This window comes from Chrysemys picta, chromosome 10, assembly GCF_011386835.1.
Source record: "Chrysemys picta bellii isolate R12L10 chromosome 10, ASM1138683v2, whole genome shotgun sequence".
Lineage (NCBI taxonomy): Eukaryota > Metazoa > Chordata > Testudines > Emydidae > Chrysemys > Chrysemys picta.
Genome location: NC_088800.1, coordinates 6,992,014 through 7,010,500, shown reverse-complemented (window position 1 = coordinate 7,010,500; position 18,487 = coordinate 6,992,014). Strand labels below are relative to the sequence as shown.

Below are 18,487 nucleotides of genomic sequence, written 5' to 3'. Positions count from 1 at the left end.
CTGGCACCACCCCACCTAGGATCCGAGTACGTTAATTGGAAGGGGTATTTCTCTATGGTTCTCCAGGCGCTTGTGGATCACCGTGGGCATTTCATTGACATTAACACAGGCTGGCCTGGAAAGGTGCATGACGCACGCATCTTTCGGAACACTTGGCTGTTCAGGAAGATGCAGGCCGGGACTTTTTTCCCAGAGTGGAAGATCACGGTAGGGGAAGTTGAAATGCCCATTGTGATCCTTGGAGATCCCGCTTACCCGTTAATGCCGTGGCTCATGAAACCCTACACAGGGAGCCTTGACAGCAGCAAGGAACGGTTCAACTACAGGCTGAGCCGGTGCCGAATGACTGTGGAGTGTGCCTTTGGCCGTTTAAAGGGCCGCTGGCGATCTCTGTATGGGAAGCTGGACTTGGCCGAAAACAGCATCCCCGCGGTTATATCTGTGTGCTGTGCCCTCCATAATATTTGTGAAGGGAAGGGTGAAAGCTTCACTCAGGCATGGACCTCTGAGGTTCAACACCTGGAGGCTGAATTTGCACAGCCAGAGAGCAGGGCTATTACAGGGGCCCAGCGCGGAGCTGCAAGGATTAGGGATGGCTTGAGGGAGCAATTTGAGGCTGAAAACCAGCAGTGATATCTGGTACCCTATGGGAGTGAAGTGCAGTAGTTCCAATCTTTAGGAATCAGTGTTTGCTAAGCAGACAAGCAAACTTGCAGTGCCTGTTTATTTCCTGGGCTAAGGAGTCTTTTACTTTATGCAATAATCAAGAATGTTTTCAAAGCCAAAAAATCCATTTATTGAAAAGAAACAAGGGGGTGGAGTGGGGAACAGTACAATCACAGATTCGCGTATGTCCTGTCTGGTGTGCTGTGCAGTGAGAGCTGCACTTCAGGACAGCTATACTGCATGGTGATGGGGGTTGAGCGCAGAGGGTAAGGGTCGTGGTCTTCAGGGTTGGGTGGTGAAGATACTGGTGTTGGAGGCAGCGGGTGGTGTGAAGAACACGGAAGTTGGGGAAAGTGGGTTGGACGTGACAGTGGGGCACAACAGAAAGAGTTTTGGGACAAGGGCTGTGGGGGGGGGGGCGTTTGCGTTTGTGGTACTGTTCCTCTTTCTGCATGGCTACCAGCTCCTGGATAGCATCTGCTTGGCGCTCCAGGATGCTGATGAGCCTATCAGTGCTTTGCCGCCGGTGCGCTGCGTTTTTCTGGCGGATCCTGCTTTCTCTCTCCCTCCAGTCCTGTGCCTTCTCATTCTCTTTAGTAGATTGCCGCATCACTTCTTGCAGCATGTCTTCTTTGCTTTTTCGTGGTCTCTTCCTGAGTCTTTGCAGTCTCTGAGCAGGCGATAAAAGGGACGGCTGAGGTCTCAAGGTTGATGCAGCTGTATAGGCAAAATACAACGTTTAACAGAGGCAGCATTGTTTATACCTGATAGAGTAATGATTCCCCATGCACTTAAGGAGTGGAAAACACACAGGGTCTACACAATAGCATAATTTTCCCGTCCGAAACAGAGCACACATATCCCACGGGAGCCTCAAAATGGTGAGTAAGGGGGACTGATTGTTTCAGGGTTGCACTGTCCTCTGGGTGTCTGTGCCTTGGGGAGAGCCAACAGCTTCAGGGGGCACCTACACTGAACACTGTCCCAACATTTTCCACAGGAGTTCGTCCTGGACGATATCTCGCTGCTGAGGATGACCTGGGAAGCAAGGGAGGGTCTTCTACTGCAATGCGGCTTCCGCCCTGGCCCATATGCAGCTTGCCTGTCTGCAGCAATGGTCCCCCCGCCCCTCGTGGCACAGTGGCGCGGACACATTAGCCTGGCTGGGACAAGGACCACGGTGGCTCTCCCGATAAACCTGCGCAAGTGCATTGCACACGTTCTGGATGAGACATTCGAGGAGATTACCGAGGCCGATTACCGCGATGTGATAAACCACATCAATGCACTATTCTGCATCTAGGCATGCATGCCTAACCCTCCTCTCCCAAAGAGCCCACACCGAGAAAATTCCTTCCCGAAAAAAAAACCCTGCTTACTGGGAACCTGGTCTTCTGTTTGTCCGCCACCAAGTACCGGCCGCTGCGACTGGCTACTTTCCTCCTCGCTCGAGAAGAGCTCCTGGCTGCATGGCTCCAGGGATTCCGGGGTGTCTCCATCTGGTCCACTACCATCACTCCCGTTTTCCTCCTCCTCCTCCTCTTCCTCCCTCCCCCCCCTCACCGGCTCTGAAGTGTCCATGGTGGTGCTCGGAGTGGAGGTGGGGTTAACCCCAAGTATCGCATCCAGCTCTTTGTAGAATCGGCAGTTCACGGGGGGAGCACCCGAGCGGCCGTTTGCCTCACAGGCTTTGCGGTAGGCACTCCGCAGCTCCTTCACTTTAATCCTGCACTGCAGGGCGTCCCGGTCATGGCCCCTTTCCATCATGTCCTTTGATACCTTCCCGAAGATATCATAATTCCTACGGCTGGAGCACAGCTGGGACTGGACAGGTTCCTCCCCCCAAACACTGATGAGGTCCAGCAACTCGCCATTGCTCCATGCTGGGGCTCGCTTGGCGCGTGGAGGCATGGTCACCTGGAAAGATTCGCTGATAGCACTCCACACCACGCCGGGCTGAGCAAACAGGAAGGGGATTTTTAAAATTCCCGGGGAATGTAAAGGGTGGGTCACATGGTTGGTTACCTGAGGCCAGGACAGTAAAGTTTGAACTGATGACCAGAGTGGCTAGAACAGGCATTGTGGGATACTGCCGAATAATTCTGGAGGCCATTCACAGCGCATTGGGCGGCCACACTGGCGCCGCAGCGCTGTAGCGGCAGCGCAATACTCGCTATTTTTCTCGGAGAGGTGGAGTACATGCAGCGCTGCAACCACGGAGATACAGCGCTGCAAATGCCTTGCCAGTGTGGACGGGGAGTGAGATACAGCGCTGGGGGCGGCTTTACAGCGCTGTAACTCGCAAGTGTAGCCAAGGCCTGAGCTACTTCCAGCAAATCACAGTTACCCTTTTCAGGTTCCCTTTTACAAGCTGTACTAGACAACAATCCATCACCCATCCAAAATCTACCCTTTCCTTCCTCAGTTAGGACTTCCACCTGACCATCCACTCAGGGATGGCTCCAGGCACCAGCTTGCCAAGCAAGTGCTTGGGGCGGCCACTCCGGAGAGGGGCGGCACGTCCAACTATTCGGCGGCAATTCGGCGAACGGTCCCTCACTCCCGCTCAGAGCGAAGGACCTCCCGCCGAATTGCCGCTGGCGATCGTGGCTTTTTTTTTTTTTTTGGCGCCGCTTTGGGCGGCAAAAACCCTGGAGCCGGCCTTGCATCCACTTTAATCTACTCCTGAGAAACATTTTCCTGACCAATGAGATCTTTCTGCTCTTGATTTCAGATTTACTTCAGATTTACTTCTGAGACATTAGACAGACATTCAGAAACTTCATTTACAGACAAACAGCTCTTTTCCTCAGACAAACCTTTGGAGAAACCCTCCCCAGGCAAATCATTGCCCATAACAGACACAGGTTTAAGATCATTCCTGTCCTGTGACTGGCTCTGGTACCTGGACTGAACAAAGCTTTAACATTGTCCCCAATCAAAAGATCCTTAGGCAATAACTTCCTTACCCCAGCTATAACTTCATGTTGAGCTCCATTCCATTCAAGGTGGATTCTGGCTAAAGGCACACGGACAGTAAACTACAACATTCACACTCTGATTTGGTCAGTAATCACCCTGAGTGAATGGTCCTTAATAGGCCATCAAGCAGGCTAGGCAGAGCTGACACCAGCTTGGCTGGGAGGTCACCCAGAAGCATAGCGTTGAAATACAGACAGTATAGAGCCAACCTTCATAACTTCAACTACAAAAATGGTACACACATAAAGAGAGCATAATCATAACCAGCAAACCAGAACCTTGTCTTAGACACCTCATTTGACCCCCTTTATACAAGATTTGGTGCCACTACAGGACTTTGGTTGCACCCATGTTCTATACTGTCCCAGATTATGTCAATAACGTCACAGCCGAAAATAAAGGCTTTTGGGGGGGGGGGAGAAACAGCATGCATAGGGTGACCAGATCACAGCAGTAAAATAGGACCTGCCCCCTCCCCGCTTGGCCCCACCATCACACCCCTCTTCACTCCCTAGTCCCCGCTGGCTTGCTGTGTCCCTTCTAGTCAGTCCCCCACCCACCACTCGCTTCCTTTCACCTTCTCCCTCCCCTGCCAGAAACCCCCATGCCCGCCCCTAGAACCTCTGCTGGCTCACTGCTCGCCTCTTTGCTCACCCGCCACTTGCCCACCCGCTCGCCCCGACTCGCCCGTCACCCCCCCCAAGTATAAAGCCTCATTCAAAGACCCAGGGGTCACTATATTACTGCACACAGCAGTCAATCAATGCAGTTGTAGATAAATCTCTGCATTATGCATTTTTGTATAACTTTTATATGACTTTGTATTGAACCTTGGTAATATGTTATAGCAGGCCCCTAAGGTAGTATAATTAAGGTAAAAGAAAAATGTCTTTTTGCTAGAAGTAGAATAATATCTCTCCCCCCCACCCCCCTTTGTAATCAATTGCCCTGTTGAATGAATGAAGTGTGAATGAGGAAGGCGTGGAAGGCAGGCACCTCCAGTCAGCTGCTTGGAAAGGGGATGGGAGCCAGACCAAGGACAATCAAACTTGTCAAGTGGGCTGACTAGAGGGCCTCAGGGTTAGAAGCAAGCACCTTCCTTTGGGAACACCCTCTTTGCGGCATTGGGACAACCCCCAGCCCAGAGAAAAGCAGCAAAAAGGACACCAGGTTTTGAATCTGGGAGATTTGCCCCACTCCAGCCACCAACTCGCCGCTCGCCTCGTCACCCACCACCAAGTATAAAGCCTCATTCAGAGACCCAGGGGGTCACTATATTAATGCACAGAGCAGTCAATCAATGCAGTACCAAAAATTAAAATACTGAAAATGGATGCCTCCCTCCATCCACCGACTTGCCTCCTCACCCCCCCTCCAAGTATCAGGGGCAGCAGGTTTGTAGAAATTTTGGTGGTGCCCGGAACAGTCAGAGCCCACCCAAACCCCAACTCTGCCCCCCACCTGCCTAAGGCTCTGCCAGGGAGTTTGGGTGGGGGGAGGAGGTCTAGGTGCAGGCCCTGGGACAGAGTTTGGGGGCCGGAGAGGGGGTGTGGGATCTGGGGGTGGTGGGTGCTGGGGGGGAGGGGACTGCCATCACATGTGGCTTCCTTCCTCCTCTGCTGCCCCTCGCCATAGCCTCACTGGGGGTGGTGGATGGGCTGCCCCTTGCCCAGTTTGCAGGAGTGATGGCTGGGTGTGTGTGTGTGTGTGTGTGCGGATCACAGGGTCAAACACTCACCGAAGCCCCAGCAGCTGCTCAGGTGATGAGTGAGGTCCACTGCCGATGATCCTATCTCCCACCAGAAGCCCCCTCAGGGTCTCCTCCAGGTGAGTGCCGGGGGAGGGGAAGGCTCTGTCTCAGAAGCATGTATGTGCCTCTGTCCTACCCCTTCCCTTCCTGACTTGCAGCAGCCAGCTGCTCGCTCGCCCTCAGCTCTCTGCCGGCCAGTGTCCAGCATCTCTGGTTGCCATAGAGGCAGCAGAAGACGAGAGAGCAGCTGACACTTGCGCCCCTAGGCGGTGCATGCCTGAGGCAAGTGCCTCACTCGCCTCGCCCTCTTTACGGCACTGCACTAGAAAGCTGGAATCTTTTATTCTCCATTTTCCAATGGTGTCAATATACATTTCTATCATTTCTAGTCCTTGTAGACCCATGAGATGGAATCTTGATACTACTGAAGTCAATGGAAGTTTAGCTGTTGACTTCAAAGAGGCCAGGATTTCACCCCAAGATCTCAGAATGATGGCATTTAGGGTATGTCTACACTGAAATATAAAAACCAAACCCCGCAGCAGTGAGTCTCAGAGCCTGGGCCATCTGACGTGGACTCACAGGACTTGCACTACGGGGCTAAAAAGAGTCGTGTAGACACTCCCGCTTGGGCTGGAGCCCAGGTTCTGAGCACCACCCTCTTGCTGGACATTTTTTTTTTCTTTCAGTGTAAGCCCATGGTTCAAACTTAGGCTCAGGCCTAACCCCTCCTTCCAGCTACACACAAATCACACTAACCTAAGACTCGGCCTCAGGGTCCCACGGCGGTGGAGGCTCCAAGCCTGAATCCAGGCAGGACCCAGGGTTCAAGCTGTATTGCTTTGCAGGGTGGACACAGCCCAGTGGACTCGTGCTCTGGGAGTCCGCCAGAAGTATCCCACAGTCTGACTTTCTTTGTCCATCCTTGTTCAGGGATGTGCCTTTTGCGACCCACTTGAAAATCCACCCTCATTTCCCCAAGTTATATGCCTTCAAAATATTGCAGTTTGCACCTGCTCAGTAGAGGCTTGCTAGAGCTTCACAGCTTAAAGCCCCAAAGGACTTCCCCTGCAATCGCAGCTCTATGCAGGGGTGGGTTGGGTCACGGCCAGGCACTGGAACTGAGAGCAGGGAGCTTGTCTCTCCTGTGTGCTCTGTGAACCCTTTCTGGGCCCAAGCAGCATGGAGAAGGAAGCTGTCTGACTCAAATGCAGAGGGGACAGGAGCCTGACCTGGGGGAGGGGAGCGAGGGAGAGGGAGCCTGTGATGCGGGAGAAAGGGGAATGGCTGGGCAAGGAGACAGGGAATGTAAGTGGGGGGAGACTAGGACTTGCTGGACAGGGAGGCTGGGTCAGGGATGAGAGGCTGTAGGAGTGAAGACTGGGGTTTGGTTAGACAAGGTGGATGGGACTGGGACAAGGAGTCAGAGGTGGGAAAGAGACAAAACAGGAGCAAGTTGGGGCAGAAGGAGTCAAGTTTGGGGGGAATGGGCAAAAGAATCAGTGACCACCAGAGCACACTCCCCACCAGAAACCAAGAGTCCTGAGTCCCACTTGCTGTCAGTAAATATCTGTCAAACCCACTGAAAGTGTCCCATCCTCTTGCAGTGCTGCTCTCCACAGAGGATGACAACCTACTACTGCTATCAGTTACTCCAGTTCAAGTGGCAGAGATTTGCATGTTGGATCTCAAGGTTCCAACCTTGCTGATGAACCATGTGGGTAGCACATGGTGGAAATTCTGTTTTTTTGTCCAGACATATTATGATGATACAGTCTTTATTACATGATCATGCATTATTTTGTCTACAAGAGTAGTTTTTGTGTGTGTAATATAATATATTGAACATTAGATTGCAAAATCAAAGGGAGACTAGACTTCATGGGGCCAACACAGCAATTCAGGACGAAGACTTTCAGGAACAGTAAAGTTTTGATTCTGTAAGTAAAAATCAGTAAGAATTGAGTCTGAATGTATGATTAGAAACAAAACATTTCTATTCCCGGTGATAGATCTTCCCTGTCCCAGGGTGTGGGGCATAAGTACCATTTGTAGTATGGTTCAAGGGGTTTTCCCAGCATAGATGGCAAGATATCTGTTATGGCACTCCCTATTTAACGGAGAAGATCACGCTAGAGGTATGTTGACACTATACATTCCTTATGGTGCGTGTAGAGTACATACACTGCACACACCCCCAACACAAGTATAAATAGCGTAGACGGTGAGGCACTACTTATGTAAGTAAAGACACATCTGAACCTTAAGGTATACCGTACTACACGGCTCTCTACATATCCAAGCAGTGCCTCCCGCATCCACATTCCTATTTTTAGCAGTGTAGTGTCCCGCTGCCACCCCCTGTTGGAATCTTTCCCTGTCACAGGGAGACTCCCGTAGCGGGGAAAGGCTCTAGTCTAGCAACTCTCTGCTGCCGGAGCTTTTCCCCATAACAGGGAGCTGCCAAAGCCTTGCCCTGCTGTCTGAGGTGTTCCCTGCTGCCTTCCCCCTGCCAGAGTCTTTCAATGACATGCGCAGCTACACACCACAACCTGCTTTTCACTGTGGCGTGTAGCTTCACATACCCTACACACCACCACCAGTTGTGTGCCATATAGAAGTAGCCTCGTTGTTCCCCCTCTGCCTCCACCCATGGGGCTAGCATCACCGATATGGCACTGACCATATACTAGTTGAGCAGTGCCACCTCCAGAAACCTAAAATTGGGCAAATGAGAGCTGGAAGGGAACAGGATCTCTAGACCCTAGCTGAATATGAAACTAGAAAGTTAAAGATTACATGACCTCTGCAACGGACAGTGCCATCTATAGATAACGTTTCCTGCGTATGCTTCTTATACAAATTCTGTAATCTAACTAGTAAATAATCCATATCAACACTAGACTACCTACAATAGTTCCAAATTCTTAGATACTATGCTGAACAACTTCTTAGTGTCAAAGTTACTAGGGTACATTGTCATCTAGAAGTGTGGGAAGTTTGACCACCTAATTCAAATTAAACTTAGTTGGAGTTACATATTTAAACCCTTTTCCCATAGAGAAAAGAATGTTCTTAGAAGATGATAAAATATTTTCATTCTTAGGTTATGGGAGAAGACTGTTCATTATGTGATTATCCCAGGGGTAGGCAACCTATGGCATGTGTGCCAAAGGCGACACGCGAGCTGATTTTCAGTGGCACTCACACTGCCCGGGTCCTGGCCACTGGTCCGGGGGGCTCTGCATTTTAATTTAATTTTAAATGAAGCTTCTTAACATTTTAAAAACCTTATTTATTTTACATACAACAATAGTTTAATTATATATTATACTTATAGAAAGAGACCTTCTAAAAACATTAAAATGTACGACTGGCACGCGAAACCTTAAATCAGAGTGAATAAATGAAGACTCGGCACACCACTTCTGAAAGGTTGCCGACCCCTGGATTATCCTGACCTTGTACTTTACAAGAACAGAACATTCTTTAAATTATAACCACTGCTAAAGCCGAGCACGTCTCGCCAAAAGAATTAACTTTTCCAATGCAGCAGCTACTCATCAAATCTTGCTCAGAACCAGAAGGATGTCAGTGACTTTGGTGTCAACAGTCACCCTTTTTGGCCTGACATTTTTTCACTTAATGTTTACACATTGTACTATGTCTAAATATAGCCAATTTAAAACACATGGTCAAAGGTTACAAGATCATGTTCAAGAAAGAGGTTAGATTCTGTGTTGCTGGTTGTGAAGATGATCAAAGAAAGCAAATACAGATGGGGTGAAAAACCACTTAGGTTCACGTATCAGGGGGTAGCCGTGTTAGAGGTTTTTACTCACGAAAGCTTATGCCCAAATAAATCTGTTAGACTTTAAGGTGCCACCAGACTCCTTGTCACTTAGGTTCACAAAATTGCATGGTTGCAGCTGAAATTTCCATGAGGACTCATTCTGAAAAGGAACAGAAGCTGACATTTGGCTGCTCTGCTATAGTAAGAACATAACAGTAGCAGGAAACAGTGATTAAAGTATCTCCTAAAAAAAATGGACGAAATAAATTTGGAGAGCCTTAACATTGTGATTGGGGTGTGATGCGTTTAACACCTTGGGGAATCATTTACAGGGCTGATGCGATGTAAGATCTTGGCTACTCATGGTATTTTGAGCCTCCTCATGTTCTTTCAGTATCCAACAGTGAAAATACAGTAAGTTCAGGAACATTTTTGTTCCTGAAAGCATTAGTCCTGAATTATTGTATTGGCTTCATAAAGTCCCTTTGATTTTACAATATAATGTTCTCTCTATTATATATAATATAATATCTAACTAGATAATGCATAGTGTTGTCAGATGCTACCGGTGTGGTGCTCTGCTTTCTCCTATGTTGATATCACTTGGCTGCGTGCGTGTGTTCCCTCTGTGTGCTGCCCCAGCTCTGCGCAGACAGCTGACCCAGCAGACCCGAAGAGAACCCCCAATAACCACAGAGTCTAGTAAGATGCAAAGTCACGTCGACTAGGTTTATTGCGACCTTGGACACAATTGCAGTTCCCCGTAGATTACTTAGTCTACCGGGCATACTACGAGAAAGTGCCTCTTGGCAATGGACCCGGCTCAGTCAGTGGCGGGACTTTCCCCTGCCCCCTCGGCCGGACAAAGATATCCACTCAGGGATGCATTCTTCTACACAGGTACAAACAAGTTACACATCACTGCTGACATATTGAGGTGCAACCCCTCCACGCACCAACGTACAACCCCTCTACGTAGTAAGGTGCCACCTCTCACCTTGTACATGTTGGTTCGAACAAAACAACTCTATCCATCATATTCCCCTTTTGGCCCTGTCATTGGGATAGGTCAGCCTGTTCCTTGTTGTGTGTGGAATGTACAAGTATGCGAATGTTCTGATATCTGGTGTCCAGTACCTTTTAGGTATGTGTCTTTTTGCAGCATCAGCCCTTTCCTTGCCAGCTTCTGTGAGCAGGGCCTGCCTCTGGCTCACAGCTTAACTTTGCTTTATGTTAGCAAAGTCTTGACCATTACTCTAGTTCAGGCCTTAGGCCTCATACCGGGCCTCGGATACCAAGGTTTATATCTCAGGGCCTCCTCTTACTACATTCCCCCACTTTTTGTCTTTTTACGGGGAGGATGTTTACCCATCGTCCCGGAAAAGCATAATGCATGGACTAAAGATAACCCAGTGGGCTAAACACTGTTATGTGGTTTCCTTATTTTACCATTCATACACTTATGCCCCATCTGTCGGTTTAGTCTGCACATTCCCTCGTACGACTGGCAGACAGATTTTATTATCCAATTCTGTTAGGCCCCTTATGGTGGGCCTGGGAATGTTAGGCCCGGGACCATGACTGAGGAATGTAGTATTATGATTGAGCCTTAGAGGCACTCCCAAATAATTAATATATATGAATTATATGGATATGGCATATATATTTGTAGTGCGTATGGGCATATATGTATAGTATGTATGTGTACATATGATACCACCTTATATTTAAGCATAACTATGTTTTTCCAGTTTGGTGTTGTACTTTGGCCTTTTTACTTTGGTGACACAGATAGAAACACACTCCCATTAGGGCAATTCCAGTTATTACCTGTCTCATCATTAGTAGTAGGCTGAGTGTTTTGAAATACTGGGGTAGGGACAGTATGTCCCACAGTGCTATGTATATAAGAAGTAAAACAGAAATTTGGAGTAGTGACACTACCACTGAGACCTTTATATATAAATATATTGTAATTAGTTACTACACAGTACTGTCCATTCATGTTATAGGTTACCCTTATGGCTGGTTGTCACCCTCTGGTAAGCTTTACTGGGCCGGAAACAGAAGTGGCTAGCTTCTCTGTTCTACTGGTTGCACGGCTCTGCGATACACCCGTAGTTGACATAGATCCAGTTGTTTATTATGGATGCTGTCTCCAGATAACCTACTGAATGGACAGTAACCAATTTATTAAATACTGCTGTGTCAGGATGTAGTATTGGTACCCAGACACTGAACAAGATGGTTTTGAATAACATGTGCCTCAGTTAGGATGCAGTGTCACTGACCCAAATTATGACTGGTACTAACAAGCAATTTGTTCACCCAATTTGTAGTTACTATGTAACTTTTTGTTTGTTTACCACTTCGTTTTTTCTTTGCCTTCATGTTGTGTGCTGCCATTTGTTTGTTGATTTTTACCTGTGTGTTGGTTAAACAGTTTAGCAAGGTTATGCACATTGTAAATGTTGTACAGCAATAATACAATACAGCAATAAGACAACAGTACAATAATAATACAAAAAGAAGAACAGGAGTACTTGTGGCACCTTAGAGAGTAACAAATTTATTAGAGCATAAGCTTTCGTGGACTACAGCCCACTTCTTCTTTCTATATGCATCCGAAGAAGTGGGCTGTAGTCCACGAAAGCTTATGCTCTAATAAATTTGTTAGTCTCTAAGGTGCCACAAGTACTCCTATTCTTCTTTTTGCGGATACAGACTAACACGGCTGTTACTCTGAAACCAATAATAATACAGTAGCACAGCAATAATACAGTTTTTACATAGTAACCAAGTTGAAATTAAAAGCCAGCTTATTTTGGTCCAGCTAGTGTTTTTTAGCTGATTGTTAACTTAATTGTCCATATATGGTAGATAGAGGTGTATTTGACCAATCTCTTATTTATAAAGCACTTCATTTTTCTGTTCTTGATGCCTGGGGGTTTCTTCACTGTATACTGATATTCTTTGGTGTCTTCAGGGTGTGATATTTTTTGGCGTCTTTGGTCTGTGGGATGCAACTTAAGTCTTGCTACACTTGCAGATGTCCAGCGCTGTGAGTTAAACCTGACTTCGTGCAGCTGAGTAGGGAAAGCGCTGCAGTCTGTCCACACTGACAGCTGCCCAGCACACTATCGTGGCCACATTTGCGGCAATTGCAGCGCTATTGGGAGTGGTGCATTATGGGTAGCTATCCCACAGAGCACCTTTTCCCATTCTGGCGTCGTGGGTTGTGGGAAGGGGGCGTGGGTGCGGGGGATTCTGGGTCCTGTCCCAATGCCCCGTGATGCATCGCTTCGCATCCCAGAAATCCCTTTGTTTCCGTCCACCTTTGACGCCATCTTTCAACGGTTTCTGTGCAGCGCGATCTGTCTGCGGGAAATGGAGTCCGAACTGCTGAGACGTATGACGACGAGTCTCGCCAGCACGTCCCGTTTGGCTGTCGAACTATTCCTTAAGATCCAAAGTGACAGTAAGAGTGAGGGTGAGGATTCCGACGATGCTATCGAGCCGCGTAACGCGTACGACACAAAATTGCTTGTGGCATTCACGGACATGCTAAGCACCATGGAACGCCGCTTTTGGGCTCGGGAAACAAGCACCGAGTGGTGGGATCACATCGTCATGGAAGTCTGGGATGACGAGCAGTGGCTGCAGAACTTTCGGATGAGAAAAGCCACTTTCGTGGGACTGTGTGAGGAGCTTGCCCCCACCCTACGGCGCAAGGACACAAGATTGAGAGCTGCCATGCCAGTGGAGAAGCGGGTGGCTATTGCAATCTGGAAGCTGGCAACTCCAGACAGCTACCGGTCGGTCGCAAACCAGTTTGGAGAGGGAAAGTCGACCGTTGGAATCGTGTTGATGCAAGTTTGCAAGGCCATTAATCGCATCCTACTCAGAAGAACCGTGACTCTGGGTAACGTGCAGGAAATAGTGGATGGCTTTGCACAAAAGGGGTTCCCTAACTGTGGAGGGGCGATAGATGGGACGCACATTCCTATTCTGGCACCAGACCCCCTAGGATCCGAGTACGTTAATTGGAAGGGGTATTTCTCTATGGTTCTCCAGGCGCTTGTGGATCACCGTGGACATTTCATTGACATTAACATAGGCATTTCATTGACATTAACATAGGCTACCCTGGAAAGGTGCATGACGCACGCATCTTTCGGAACACTTGGCTGTTCAGGAAGATGCAGGCCGGGACTTTTTTCCCAGAGCGGAAGATCACGGTAGGGGAAGTTGAAATGCCTATTGTGATCCTTGGAGATCCTGCTTACCCGTTAATGCCGTGGCTCATGAAACCCTACACAGGGAGCCTTGACAGCAGCAAGGAACGGTTCAACTACAGACTGAGCCGGTGTCAAATGACTGTGGAGTGTGCCTTTGGCCGTTTAAAGGGCCACTGGCGATCTCTGTATGGGAAGCTGGACTTGGCCGAAGAACACGGAAGTTGGGGAAAGTGGGTTGGAGATGACAGTGGGGCACAACAGAAAGAGTTTTGGGATAAGGGCTGTAGGGGAGGGTGGCGTCTGCTCCTCTTTCTGCATGGCTACCAGCTCCTGGATAGCATCTGCTTGGCGCTCCAGGATGCTGATGAGCCTATCAGTGCTTTGCTGCCGGTGCGCGGTGCTTTGCCGCCAGTGTGCTGTGTTTTCCTGGCAGATCCTGCTTTCTCTCTCCCTCCAGTCCTGTGCCTTCTCATTCTCTTTAATAGATTGCCACATCACTTCTTGCAGCATGTCTTCTTTGCTTTTTCACGGTCTCTTCCTGAGTCTTTGCAGTCTCTGAGCAGGCGATAAGAAGGATGGCTGAGGTCTCAAGGTTGATGCAGCTGCATAGACAAAATGCAACATTTAACAGAAGTAGCATTGTTTATACCAGACAGAGTAATGATTCTGCGACTGGCTGCCTTCCTCCTGGCTCGAGAAGAGCTCCTGGCTGCATGGCTCCAGGGATTCCGGGGTGTCTCCATCCAGCCCACCACCATCACTCCCGTTTTCCTCCTCCTCTTGCCCCCCCTCCCCCACCGGCTCTGAAGTGTCCATGGTGGTGCTCGGAGTGGAGGTGGGGTTAACCCCAAGTATCGCATCCAGCTCCTTGTAGAATCTGCAGGTCGAGGGGGGAGCACCCGAGCAGCCATTTGCATCACGGGCTTTGTGATAGGCACTCCGCAGCTCCTTGATTTTAATCCTGCACTGCAGGGCGTCCCGGTCATGGCCTCTTTCCATCATGTCCTTTGATACCTTCCCGAAGGTATCGTAATTCTTATGGCTGGAGCGCAGCTGGGACTGGACAGCTTCCTCCCCCCAAACACTGATGAGGTCCAGCAACTCGCCATTGCTCCATGCTGGGGTTCGCTTGGCGCATGGAGGCATGGTCACCTGGAAAGATTCGCTGATAGCACTCCACACCACGCCGGGCTGAGCAAACAGGAAGGGGATTTTAAAAATTCCCGGGGAATGTAAAGGGTCAGTCACATGGTTGGTTACCTGAGGCCAGGGCAGTAGAGTTTGAACTGATGACCAGAGTGGCTAGAACAGGCATTGTGGGATACTGCCGAATAATTCTGGAGGCCATTCACAGCGCATTGGGCGGCCACACTGGCGCTGCAGCGCTGCAGCGGCAGCGCAATACTCGCTATTCCTCTCGGAGAGGTGGAGTACATGCAGCGCTGCAACCAAGGAGATACAAATGCCTTGCCAGTGTGGACGGGGAGTGAGTTACAGCCCTGGGGGCGGCTTTACTGTGCTGCAACTCGCAAGTGTAGCCAAGGCCTTAAACAACTTTTGTTAGTTAACATAGTAAAGTTTTTTGTTTGTTTTCCTTTTTTGTTTTTAGTAACCCAAATTTAATACACAGTTTAACTTAGTTTGTTTACAATGTAATAAGAACAGTGTAATAGGGACCGAGTCTTTTATAACACAACCTATACTTTTGCAATTGTTGTATAGACATTCATTATCATTTGAGGTGCATTACTAATATTTCATACAAAATGTAATACTTAACGGCTAAAATAAATGCTCACAATCTTCCATGAGAAGGTGTATTGCTTTCCCTTGCTGAACACTTTGTTTTAGCAAAAGAGTTAGTAACATAATTTTAACAAGTTTTTTAGAGTTAATTTACTTGTGATACCAATTCCACTCTTGTTAACTGTTTAGAAGCATAAACTTTAACAACCATTGCTTCCCATTAACATAACAAAAGAAAAGCGTATAAAATTAAACCAACTATAAAATTAAACCAAAATAAATTTTAAATACAGGTACATACAAATACTTTGAGAGTATTTGAGGGTATACTTTCATGATGCTTTGTTATGTTTGGGAGCCAAAGCTGGGAAACCTGTTGAAAACATGGAAACCTGTTGAAATTGTTTGGTTAGCTTTATGCATAAATTGTTGTTGTAAAACATTTTGGTTATGACATTCTTATAACTATATTTAAAAGTGCAAACAAGTTTATAAAAAGCCCAAACAAGAAATTAACATTTTGTTACTATTATCTTTACCTTAATGTTGCGGTTTCCCCTTACATTTTTTCTTTGAATAACAAATAAAAAAAAATCTTAAAAAACAAAACAAAACTGTGATTGATAAGAGAATATTTTTTGTTTGCAATTGCATTATTTGTTGAGGCAGAAATATATGTATATATATTTGTAACTGAAACCTTTTTGAACTTTGCACAAAAAATTGATGCTAATAAACTATGATTGGTTTCAGAGTAGCAGCCGTGTTAGTCTGTATCCGCAAAAAGAACAGGAGTACTTGTGGCACCTTAGAGACTAACAAATTTATTAGAGCATAAGCTTTCGTGGACTACAGCCCACTTCTTCGGATGCATATCAAAGCTTATGCTCTAATAAATTTGTTAGTCTCTAAGGTGCCACAAGTACTCCTGTTCTTTTTCCGAATACTATGATTATACCTCAACCATGAACTTAAAATAGTGTGGTACCACATATACATAAATTTTTAAAAAGGGTATAAAATTGACTTTTGTTGCAACAAAAAATACAAATAATAAAAAATAGTCACGTGACCCACACAACATACAACACAAGACAACACACATGACATAGAGGACAAACTTACAATTAAAAACAAATGGCGCCAAAATTCTATTCATAACATACAAAATAAGGCAAACAAAAATAAAAAATAAAAAGAGTTAAACATTTGAATAAACAAATTATTTCCTTATTTAAAATTTGTAACATAAATTGATAAAAAATATATTAATATTTGCTAAATGTATTGTATTAATTTGGTAACAAGGAATTTTGCATTACTTTATATTTAACATTATTTTAAACCGCTGCTGTATGGAAATAAGAAAAGCCTATGTTTCAAATATTAGTTAGTGGTTAGGATTAGAAGCAGAAAGTGCATTCCTGTTGCTTGGCAACCCTATCTTCAAGAAAGTTAGGAATAATTCCAGCTGTTGCATTCCTGAAGAGTTAAAATAATTCATTTACTGGATTTATTTAAAGTAAAGTTTTTACCTTGTTTTCTTTTTGTTTCTTGTTTTATTCTGTTTTCATTTGCTTTATTTTTTAGAGGTTTCTGTAAAAACTATAACTTTTAACTTTTAAAACAAAGAGAGAGAGCAGAATTGAGGAGAGGCGGGGGAAAGGGGAGGGGTGAAGAGCAACCTAGGAAGGTAGTGAAACCTGAGCCAAGAGAGATTAACTCTATCAAGATATTTGAAAGTACAGGCAGCAGCAGCAAGTTTAGCAAACTAAGAAAGCATATAAAGGACAAAACTTAACCGGTATGTAAAAATATTTGAGAAAGAAGGTTCTATTTTCAGATATGAGCGCGGAGTGTGGTTCCGTGGGTCAAAGCAGTTGGGAACAGGGCTGGCTCCAGGCATCAGGCATCCAAGCACATGCTTGGGGCGGCACCTGGTAAGGGTCGGCGGGGTGAGTCCAGCGCCGCACGGCATTCCGCGGGGGGCGGGGGGGTGCGGCGCGGGCGCGGCGCTGGGGGGGCTTCCGGCGGCGCTCGGCGGGGGGGCGGCGCGGGGCGCGGCGCTGTGGGGGGGTGTGTGTTCCAGTGGCACTCGGTGGCGGGGGGGGCAGGTTCCGGCAGCGCGGCGCTCGGGGCGGGGGGGCGGCGCGGGGCGCGGCACTCGGGGGGGGTCCGGCGGCGCTCGGCGGGGGGGCGGCGCGGGGCGCGACGCTGGGCTCGGGGGGCGGCGCTTTTTTTTGCTGCTTGGGGCAGCAAAAAAGTTAGAGCCGGCCCTGGTTGGGAACCTGCACAGTTAGGAACCGCAGCCCTGGTTTTTATCCTGGCTTTGAGAGAAGAATGGGGGTAATTACCTGCTCTTGTAAAACCTGAATTTGTTCCCCCAATGTCTGTTGCTTTTGTGTGCATGCCAGATGGATGGCGGGAGTGCCCTTTTTTGCTGCAGTTAACTGGTTTTGGGCAACTCCATGTGTTAATGCATCAACTGTAGGTGTTAACCCACTTAATTTTGGTTTTTTACTTTGAAATTCTTTTTTATTCACTCCCCTGCGATCGAGTCGCAGCTCCTGTCTCCTAATGTGCTCTGTGAACTGTTCCATATTTTCCTTCGTGTGATTTACCAATTCTGTGAAAGTATTATGTGCTACTCTTTCCTTCTGTGCACTTACTTGTCCCGTTCTGACAGGCACCAGTCTAGGTCTCAGTTTAAGTTTAACTGGAACCTGGCTTTTATCATAAGGTGGTGGTTGCAATGCAGTGGACCCCGCTTCATCTTTTAATTTTACTAGGACCACCTTTTTTCACTTCTGTCCCCATTCTTCAGGCACAGCGTAGCTACCTGAAGCCTGCTGTTTACCACCAATATTTATAACAGGGGATGGCACATATATTTTTTGTAGGTTACTTGCAGCTCTTTTCAATGTTTCACTCTGTTCCTGTACTGGTTGTCTCTGGGCTGCTTGTCACCCTGCAAGGGCGGTGGAAGTATTCCAGGGCTGTGTAGCTTCTTTTATTGCTTTTTTACTTTTATTTTTTAGAGCCTTGGTTTCTACCATCGCTCTTCATATGCCAGTCCATGTTTCCCCACTTTCTTTTTTAAATTCATATGGATCCCCTTTACTGGCAATCCAGCGGGTCCAAGAGTTATGAAACTCCGTGGGGATCATAAGGGAGGGGATCAGGGGGTTTCCTAGCTCAAGGTTTGCTGCCATGTTAGATTGCGATTCTTACCACGGCAGGTTCGCTTACTCACCAGATCAGCGGTCGGGGTCACCAGTGTTGTCAGATGCTACCGGTGTGGTGCTCTGCTTT

General features: G+C 47.4%; 1 protein-coding gene across 1 annotated transcript in view; it reads right to left on the bottom strand.

The window, feature by feature from the left end:
- SLC51B (SLC51 subunit beta) overlaps positions 1-16,734 on the bottom strand; it is a 45,478-nt gene extending 28,744 nt beyond the window's left edge. Inside the window, exon 1 of the mRNA XM_065559202.1 lies at positions 16,711-16,734. The gene's annotated coding sequence lies outside the window, so the exon portion shown is untranslated. The remainder of the gene's footprint in view (positions 1-16,710) is intronic.
- Positions 16,735-18,487: the final 1,753 nt, after the last annotated feature.